Source organism: Poromitra crassiceps (genome assembly GCF_964638095.1).
Source record: "Poromitra crassiceps genome assembly, contig: HAP1_SCAFFOLD_510, whole genome shotgun sequence".
Classification (NCBI taxonomy): Eukaryota; Metazoa; Chordata; class Actinopteri; order Beryciformes; family Melamphaidae; genus Poromitra; species Poromitra crassiceps.
In genome coordinates, this window is record NW_028151898.1 from 20,001 (window position 1) to 30,000 (window position 10,000).

Sequence of the window (10,000 nt, forward strand, 5' to 3'; positions counted from 1 at the left end):
ATTTGGGAATCAACACATTTGTTCCCATGGTCAGAACAAGTCGAGCTCAAAGTTCAGCTCACACAGATTAAAATGAACTAGTTCACCTTCATAGTTCACAATTTTGAATCAAGTTCACAGTCCCAAAAAATGAGCAGGTCACATGAATTTTCTCTCTCTCTCTCTCTCTCTCTCTCTCTCTCTCTCTCTCTCTCTCTCTCTCTCTCTCGCTCTCTTTTCTTCTTCTCTTTGCCACTGCTTTTAAACAAAGTCGCTGCTCGAACCTCAGACAGACATTAGCCTATAGGGGACTGGAACACCTAAATGGGTCCGGTCCCGGGGCTCTAATCAATGTCTTGCTTGCACCTGTTTTACTTCATGTTTTTTTTTTGGACACAAAATGGGTGATTTGGGTGGAATGTGACATCAACATTTAGTGCACGGGCGTCAAGTCAGCCAGAATGTAAAAGTAGGTCTTCCACTTTAGGACTTTCAAAATAAAACCCTTCTTGTATCATTTTGAGTAATGCTTTACAATCACAGTTTCACTCCATATGTAATCTTAACATCACAACGTGTACTTTGATACAAGGTGTACTGTTTCGATCGTTGAAATACCTTTTTTTCCGCCAAAGGTGAGAATTTGAATGCCTTTATTCTGAAAGTAAATTGCGGTATTTCCGTTGCTAATCTGGCTAACTGTTGCCGTCTTGACACAGCCCAAAACAGGCTCAAGTCCACACGTGACACCGCTGTGTGTGTCTGTGTGACAAAGTGGGTGAGGACTCCCCTGTACTCACCACCACTTGTCCCTTATTTTCTTCACCTAATAGAGCTGAACAGTCACATGACATCTCTTGCCCCGGAAGTGAGTTTCCCATTCATTTTCTCCATAGACATTTTGAAAAATCCTTATCGTGATAATGTAATAATATGTACTATATAAAATAATATAGTGTAATAATATCATTATATTGATAACTCATATTTAGCCAAAACAACAATTTAATTAAAATGTTTCATTCCAATTTATTAGAATGGTATTTGCAAATTTGCAGTTGCACGCTGTTACTGTACACACATTGAAATAAAAATAAAGGGAATAAGTATTCTTATTATGTCACTGAACACACGGCTGTGCAAAAAAAAATCAATACAGCGATATATGGCAAAGTTTTTCTGAAATATCGATACAGTATTGTGGGGAAAAAATATTGTGATATATTGCTGTATCAATTTTATTGCACAGCCCTACACAATAGGGGCAAACGTTCCAGAAATGGGGCAGCAGATTCAGCAGACACTCTGAGTATTTAATGAATGAATGTCATGAGTTTTTGGAGAAGGAAGGGACGCTGGTCACCTGCCAGAGCAAACCAACCCTCCACCGCCAAGACCCCAGCAGGCATCTGGAGGCTGAGACTGCCCCCTGCAGGGCTCACTGTGCAGCGCCAAGACGCTTGGATGGTGGCAGCATGAAAGACTGGCCCTAAATTAAAGTTCTCATATTATTCCCTTTTCAGGATTTTGCCTTCAAGTAGTATCGAGTTCAAGTCTCTTTTTTGTTGTTGTTACATTTCTCCAACAATGAAACGGTGAAGAGCATCAACCTGAGTCGTACAGTGCAAATACCAAGGCAAAGTGCGTCGAGCATAAATAAGGTGAATAGTGAATACAGCATCATTCTACACAGGCATCAGTAACTCTTCAGTAGTACATTTAATATGATATACACTCTGTCTGGCTTAATGAGAGGAGTTTGATCAGAAGCCTTCTCACCTCGTTACATGGCCTCTTTTCTTCCCTCTCTCTCTGGCTTAATGAGAGAAGTTTGATCAGAAGCCTTCTCACCTCGTTACATGGCCTCTTTTCTTCCCTCTCTCTCTGGCTTAATAAGAGAAGTTTGATCAGAAGCCTTCTCACCTCGTTACATGGCCTCTTTTCTTCCCTCTCTCTCTGGCTTAATGAGAGAAGTTTGATCAGAAGCCTTCTCACCTCGTTACATGGCCTCTTTTCTTCTCTCTCTCTGGCTTAATGAGAGAAGTTTGATCAGAAGCCGTCTCACCTCGTTACATGGCCTCTTTTCTTCTCTCTCTCTGGCTTAATGAGAGAAGTTTGATCAGAAGCCTTCTCACCTCGTTACATGGCCTCTTTTCTTCCCTCTCTCTCTGGCTTAATGAGAGAAGTTTGATCAGAAGCCTTCTCACCTCGTTACATGGCCTCTTTTCTTCTCTCTCTCTGGCTTAATGAGAGAAGTTTGATCAGAAGCCGTCTCACCTCGTTACATGGCCTCTTTTCTTCTCTCTCTCTGGCTTAATGAGAGAAGTTTGATCAGAAGCCGTCTCACCTCGTTACATGGCCTCTTTTCTTCCCTCTCTCTCTGGCTTAATGAGAGAAGTTTGATCAGAAGCCTTCTCACCTCGTTACATGGCCTCTTTTCTTCCCTCTCTCTGGCTTAATGAGAGAAGTTTGATCAGAAGCCTTCTCACCTCGTTACATGGCCTCTTTTCTTCTCTCTCTCTGGCTTAACTCATTCATGGCCAGTTTAGGACTGCCAATATTTAGCACAGGCCAAAGATTTTCATAATTGTTGGTCATCTTTCAAGACCCACAGTAAATTATCTATTAGCACCAGAGTGATTTGCAATACCTCAAAATGAAGATGTACGTCTCTGGGTTCACCAGGAAAAAAAAAGTGAGCTTTTAGCATGTTCTGTACTCTACTTATATCCATTTATATACACCCTGTTTTCACCCAAAATGTCTCTCTGAGATGACAAACAGGAGCAAATGAAATTTCTGTAAAATACACATTCTCAAGCAGAACTCGCTCTCAATTCTTTTATTTTGAACTGTATTGACATCAGACATGTAAATACTATTCGTTATGACACAAATGAAAAAAAAAAAAAAATATATATATATATATATACACATGAAGTGCTTTTTTTTACATTCAACAATACAGCAGTGTGAGTGAGTGTGCAGACAGACACACAGACAGACAGACAGAGAGACAGACAGACAGACACACCGACAGACAGACAGACAGACAGACAGACAGACAGACACACACACACACACACACAGACACACAGACACACACACACACACACACACACACGATCCCCCTTCGTTGCGTGATTTCTAACCCCACATAGGATAAGCAATAACCACGCCCTGTGGCGCCGGGATTGGCCAGGAGCAACACTGGAGGGCACGCAGCCCAGCGATTTCATGAAGCTCTTGAGAACGGACAGCGTGCTGCTGTGACTGCCGCTTCTGCCTGCCTAGCTGTTCGTGTGCTGCTCGTCCATGTCTCCCTGTCCTATCCTCCCTGCTATCGTTCCCGTTTTCCCCTCGGCTATTCAACACGTCCTCACCGCCCTCTGATCACTGCTGATCGATCATTTCCTCATTCCTCCGATGATCAAACGCATCTGTGGATTACTTTCTCCGGTTTTCTCCGGCTGGCACACAGGAAAGCGACCAGCTCCTGCAGCGCGCGAGGGGCGTTTCAATGGCGTTTCTCCTGTCTGCACAAGGCAAGCTCCTTATCCGTTTCTGCTTTTCCTCCTGCTCAATTTCAAAACAACAGCTGCGGTATGTGTTTGTTCACGTGTTGTCTTAGATGATAGGGACCTGATACTATGTCACAGGCTGGGGAAGTGTTTTAACTACGCCCTGCAGTAATAAAAACAAAAACACGTCAAACACGTCATTGGCCCTCTGGGCTATTCCTGATAACACGTCAAAGACGTCATTGGCCCTGAATGAGTTAATGAGAGAAGTTTGATCAGAAGCCTTCTCACCTCGTTACATGGCCTCTTTTCTTCTCTCTCTCTCTGGCTTAATGAGAGAAGTTTGATCAGAAGCCTTCTCACCTCGTTACATGGCCTCTTTTCTTCCCTCTCTCTCTGGCTTAATGAGAGAAGTTTGATCAGAAGCCTTCTCACCTCGTTACATGGCCCCTTTTCTTCTCTCTCTCTGGCTTAATGAGAGAAGTTTGATCAGAAGCCTTCTCACCTCGTTACATGGCCTCTTTTCTTGTCTCTCTCTGGCTTAATAAGAGAAGTTTGATCAGAAGCCTTCTCACCTCGTTACATGGCCCCTTTTCTTCCCTCTCTCTGGCTTAATGAGAGAAGTTTGATCAGAAGCCTTCTCACCTCGTTACATGGCTCCTTTTCTTCTCTCTCTCTGGCTTAATGAGATAAGTTTGATCAGAAGCCTTCTCACCTCGTTACATGGCCCCTTTTCTTCCCTCTCTCTGGCTTAATGAGAGAAGTTTGATCAGAAGCCGTCTCACCTCGTTACATGGCCTCTTTTCTTCTCTCTCTCTGGCTTAATGAGAGAAGTTTGATCAGAAGCCTTCTCACCTCGTTACATGGCCTCTTTTCTTCTCTCTCTCTGGCTTAATGAGAGAAGTTTGATCAGAAGCCTTCTCACCTCGTTACATGGCCTCTTTTCTTCTCTCTCTCTGGCTGAACGAGAGAAGTTTGATCAGAAGCCTTCTCACCTCGTTACATGGCCTCTTTTCTTCTCTCTCTCTGGCTTAATGAGAGAAGTTTGATCAGAAGCCTTCTCACCTCGTTACATGGCCTCTTTTCTTCTCTCTCTCTGGCTGAACGAGAGAAGTTTGATCAGAAGCCTTCTCACCTCGTTACATGGCCCCTTTTCTTCTCTCTCTCTGGCTTAATGAGAGAAGTTTGATCAGAAGCCTTCTCACCTCATTACATGGCCTCTTTTCTTCCCTCTCTCTCTGGCTTAATGAGAGAAGTTTGATCAGAAGCCTTCTCACCTCGTTACATGGCCTCTTTTCTTCCCTCTCTCTGGCTTAATGAGAGAAGTTTGATCAGAAGCCTTCTCACCTCGTTACATGGCCTCTTTTCTTCCCTCTCTCTGGCTTAATGAGAGAGGTTTGATCAGAAGCCTTCTCACCTCGTTACATGGCCTCTTTTCTTCCCTCTCTCTCTGGCTTAATGAGAGAAGTTTGATCAGAAGCCTTCTCACCTCGTTACATGGCCTCTTTTCTTCCCTCTCTCTCTGGCTTAATGAGAGAAGTTTGATCAGAAGCCTTCTCACCTCATTACATGGCCTCTTTTCTTCCCTCTCTCTCTGGCTTAATGAGAGAAGTTTGATCAGAAGCCTTCTCACCTCGTTACATGGCCTCTTTTCTTCCCTCTCTCTGGCTTAATGAGAGAAGTTTGATCAGAAGCCTTCTCACCTCGTTACATGGCCTCTTTTCTTCCCTCTCTCTGGCTTAATGAGAGAAGTTTGATCAGAAGCCTTCTCACCTCGTTACATGGCCTCTTTTCTTCCCTCTCTCTCTGGCTTAATGAGAGAAGTTTGATCAGAAGCCTTCTCACCTCGTTACGTGGCCTCTTTTCTTCCCTCTCTCTGGCTTAATGAGAGAAGTTTGATCAGAAGCCTTCTCACCTCGTTACATGGCCTCTTTTCTTCCCTCTCTCTCTGGCTTAATGAGAGAAGTTTGATCAGAAGCCTTCTCACCTCGTTACATGGCCTCTTTTCTTCCCTCTCTCTCTGGCTTAATGAGAGAAGTTTGATCAGAAGCCTTCTCACCTCGTTACATGGCCTCTTTTCTTCTCTCTCTCTGGCTTAATGAGAGAAGTTTGATCAGAAGCCTTCTCACCTCGTTACATGGCCTCTTTTCTTCCCTCTCTCTCTGGCTTAATGAGAGAAGTTTGATCAGAAGCCTTCTCACCTCGTTACATGGCCTCTTTTCTTCCCTCTCTCTGGCTTAATGAGAGAAGTTTGATCAGAAGCCTTCTCACCTCGTTACATGGCCTCTTTTCTTCTCTCTCTCTCTGGCTTAATGAGAGAAGTTTGATCAGAAGCCTTCTCACCTCGTTACATGGCCTCTTTTCTTCCCTCTCTCTGGCTTAATGAGAGAAGTTTGATCAGAAGCCTTCTCACCTCGTTACATGGCCTCTTTTCTTCTCTCTCTCTGGCTTAATGAGAGAAGTTTGATCAGAAGCCTTCTCACCTCGTTACATGGCCTCTTTTCTTCTCTCTCTCTGGCTTAATGAGAGAAGTTTGATCAGAAGCCTTCTCACCTCGTTACATGGCCTCTTTTCTTCTCTCTCTCTCTGGCTTAATGAGAGAAGTTTGATCAGAAGCCGTCTCACCTCGTTACATGGCCTCTTTTCTTCTCTCTCTCTGGCTTAATGAGAGAAGTTTGATCAGAAGCCGTCTCACCTCGTTACATGGCCTCTTTTCTTCTCTCTCTCTGGCTTAATGAGAGAAGTTTGATCAGAAGCCTTCTCACCTCGTTACATGGCCTCCTTTCTTCTCTCTCTCGGGCTTAATGAGAGAAGTTTGATCAGAAGCCGTCTCACCTCGTTACATGGCCTCTTTTCTTCTCTCTCTCTGGCTTAATGAGAGAAGTTTGATCAGAAGCCGTCTCACCTCGTTACATGGCCTCTTTTCTTCTCTCTCTCTGGCTTAATGAGAGAAGTTTGATCAGAAGCCGTCTCACCTCATTACATGGCCTCTTTTCTTCCCTCTCTCTGGCTTAATGAGAGAAGTTTGATCAGAAGCCGTCTCACCTCATTACATGGCCTCTTTTCTTCTCTCTCTCTGGCTTAATGAGAGAAGTTTGATCAGAAGCCTTCTCACCTCGTTACATGGCCTCTTTTCTTCTCTCTCTCTGGCTTAATGAGAGAAGTTTGATCAGAAGCCTTCTCACCTCGTTACATGGCCTCTTTTCTTCTCTCTCTCTGGCTTATAGGGATGGGCATCGAATTTCGAATTTTCGAATAATCGTTGTTATTATCAAGGTCGACTTTTATTATTGAAATTCGAAATTCGAAAAAAAAAAAAAAAAAAAAAAAAAAAAAAATTTTTTAGTGAAATGTTGCATTGTCTCCCCTGATTCTAAGTATAGTCAAATCGCTTGGTTTGAGCAAGTAAAACAATTTTTATAAGCATTTTAAGCAAGGTTTATGGAAAAATGAATGGCGGATGAAATCCCATGAAGAGGGAGAGGGGGTGACTTTGGCACCCCTTTGGCACTCAGACCTGAGCCTACTAAATATTTAATGAACCACTCATGATTGTCAAAACTGTTTTTTATTTTCGAAAATGTCAATGTCATGTAACATGTTCTTTACTTCAGTGGTGCAATGCTTGTTTGAGCTAAAAATCCACAGCAGAAGCTTTTTAAATTAATTAATAAAGCCGTAGACTTAGAATCAGGGGAGACAATGCAACATTTCACTCACAAAAAAAAAAAAAAAAAAAAAAAAAAAAAAAATTAAATTAATTTTTTTTTTTTTTTTTTACATTTTTTTTTTTTTTCGAAATTCGAATTAAATTCGAATTTGGCCAGCGAATTTCGAATAGTGTTTTTGCTAGAAATGCCCATCCCTACTGGCTTAATGAGAGAAGTTTGATCAGAAGCCTTCTCACCTCATTACATGGCCTCTTTTCTTCTCTCTCTCTGGCTTAATGAGAGAAGTTTGATCAGAAGCCTTCTCACCTCGTTACATGGCCTCTTTTCTTCTCTCTCTCGGGCTTAATGAGAGAAGTTTGATCAGAAGCACTAATGGGTCTCTATCGTTGCAACGCCCTAAAAACTGCGCTTAGTGCCAGGCGCAGCGCAGATTAGTGGGTGTGGACCAGCGCACTCGATATTTTGGTGTTGGCGCTACAGGCGGCCTTAAGCATTATAACCACGCCTTTTAAGCGTAAAACTATGCACAATCTAAGAGCAGTAAACGAATCACAAGCTTCCCTTTTAAGCTCCAATTCCACGGAGCGATCCAGTCCGTTCAGAAAAGCCGACCAAAGCGCTCTGAGCTCCCCCCCCTCCCTGTTTCATCCCCGTCTGTCTCCATAATCATATTCCATATTATTATGCTTCTCAAACCAATCTCACTGCAGTTTAAATACTGCAAGCATGTAAATATGCTACATTATAGCAAGATCAAAGTGAAAAGAATGTTCTAAATGCAGGCTAGAAAAATATAGCCTATCCCTATGTGGCCTATGTCATGACGAGATTAGTTTGGTGAAAGTTTGTCCAGAATGATATAGTTTTCTCTCGCTACCTTTTCTTCTCCCCTGCTGCACAGGTAGGATGATGCACATACATATAGCCTACATTATGTAAAATCATTGCATAAATGTGTTTTTATTGTAAAAGTAAATGTGAAGTAAGCCAAGTCTTATTGGAGCGGAGCGGACATCACATCACAGTAGAACCGTGTTACGGCTGTCACTCATCTAAATCACGTTATATCTGAGAGGGATATATATACCACCTGTGTCTTTTAAACATGAAGTCTGGATCATGGCAGGCTAGAGAGAGCAGGATATTTTCAGGTTTTACCTTTTTAAACATGAGGGGTCTTTGTTTAGAAACAACTGGATATGAGCCGTTTTTTCTGCCAGTGGGCGGGGGGGGGGGGGGGGGGCGGTAGCATATATCGATAACAAGAAATGTGATAGGAAACAGCTTTAGCGGATTTATAACCAAACTCCATTCAAAAACATGCCGTTTTAACAGAGGGTCCATTCCTGGCATTGTGCCAAAAATGAGGCAGTCAAAATATTGGTCGCACCGTCGTCAATCACTGTGGGTGATTTATTTTACAAGTGGCATTCAAGTCATATCTGACTAGTTTTAAATGTATTTCTCCACACAAAAGTTAGGCTAGGCCTATATGTCTAGATATAGGCTATCAGTCAGTCAGCTCCTATACTCTCCACAGTGTGGACGCACAGTCACACAACACTGCCTGCCTCAAATGGCTGCCTCACACAATAGAATTGGCTGCATCCAACTCAAGAAAACTTCTCAGAAGAGACTAAAAATCCGCCTTTGTTAGGCTACATAAAGCCGCCCAGTCAAAATAGTGGTCGGACCGTCGTCAATCACTGTGGGTGATTTATTTTACAAGTGGCATTCAAGTCATATCTGACTAGTTTTAAATGTATTTCTCCCCACAAAAGTTAGGCTTTTTCTGACATGGGAGCAAGCACGCAGCGCAGCAGTAAGCGTCCCTCCTGATGCACTGGACCTGGCTGCCTGCATAGCTGAAACGCGTTGGGATCCCTCTGCCAAACAATTCAAGGCGTTTTTGCAGCACTTCACGCCTACTCGCTAGCAACGTCACGAAGAGCCACACCCGCCCACTCAGACGGATCTGCGGATAATGACCTGCCACTGTTTAACAGCAGCTGCGCTTGCGTGGAAGCGGATCTTACACCGGCGGCCGAGGTGAATAAGATACGGACTCGCGGGAGTGCGCGTAGGCCGGCTAATTGTTGTTTAACATGCAGGCCAACCGGCTAGGAGCAGGTTATAATACGGATTCCACTGCATGTTAAGAAGTGGCTATAAGTGCATGCTGGGAGATTTCACATGTGGCTCAACAGCCTCTGAATGACAGGGGCTCAAAACTAGATATAACAACTTTTTATCCATCGGTCTTTGTGCCTGTCTGATGCGCGCGAGAGAGAGAGATAGAGACGCATGAGAGAGGGAGAGAGGGAGAGAGAGAGAGAGGGTGCCTGTCTGACGCGCAAGATAGAGGGAGAGAGAGAGAGATAGAGACTCGCGAGAGAGAGAGAGAGAGCCTGTCTGACGTGGGAGAGAGAGAGAGAGAGATAGAGACGCGCGAGAGAGGGAGAGAGAGAGGGAGAGAGAGAGAGGGGGAGAGAGTGTGAGATCGGCAGAGGAGAGCTGTGCATAAATACGCACAGTAAGATCCGCAGCGCACTGAATAAGGCCTGGTTTTGAAAAGCGCTAAGTGCTAAATTAACGCCAGGGGGGGAGATATCGTTAGGCCGGTATTTAAGGCCGAAACGCCCATTCTGCCCTATTCTGGCACTGCGCCACGCCTCTTTGGCGTAAAGCGCATTTCGGGGCCTAAAACCATGTTGCTATCTTCCCGAGGCAGGCGCAAGGAGCGTTTTTTTTGCGTTTAACGCCAGTTTTTGCGCCTAAGGCCACAGGGAAGATAGGGCCCATGGTGTTTTTGAGGGTGTGAGAGTGTTG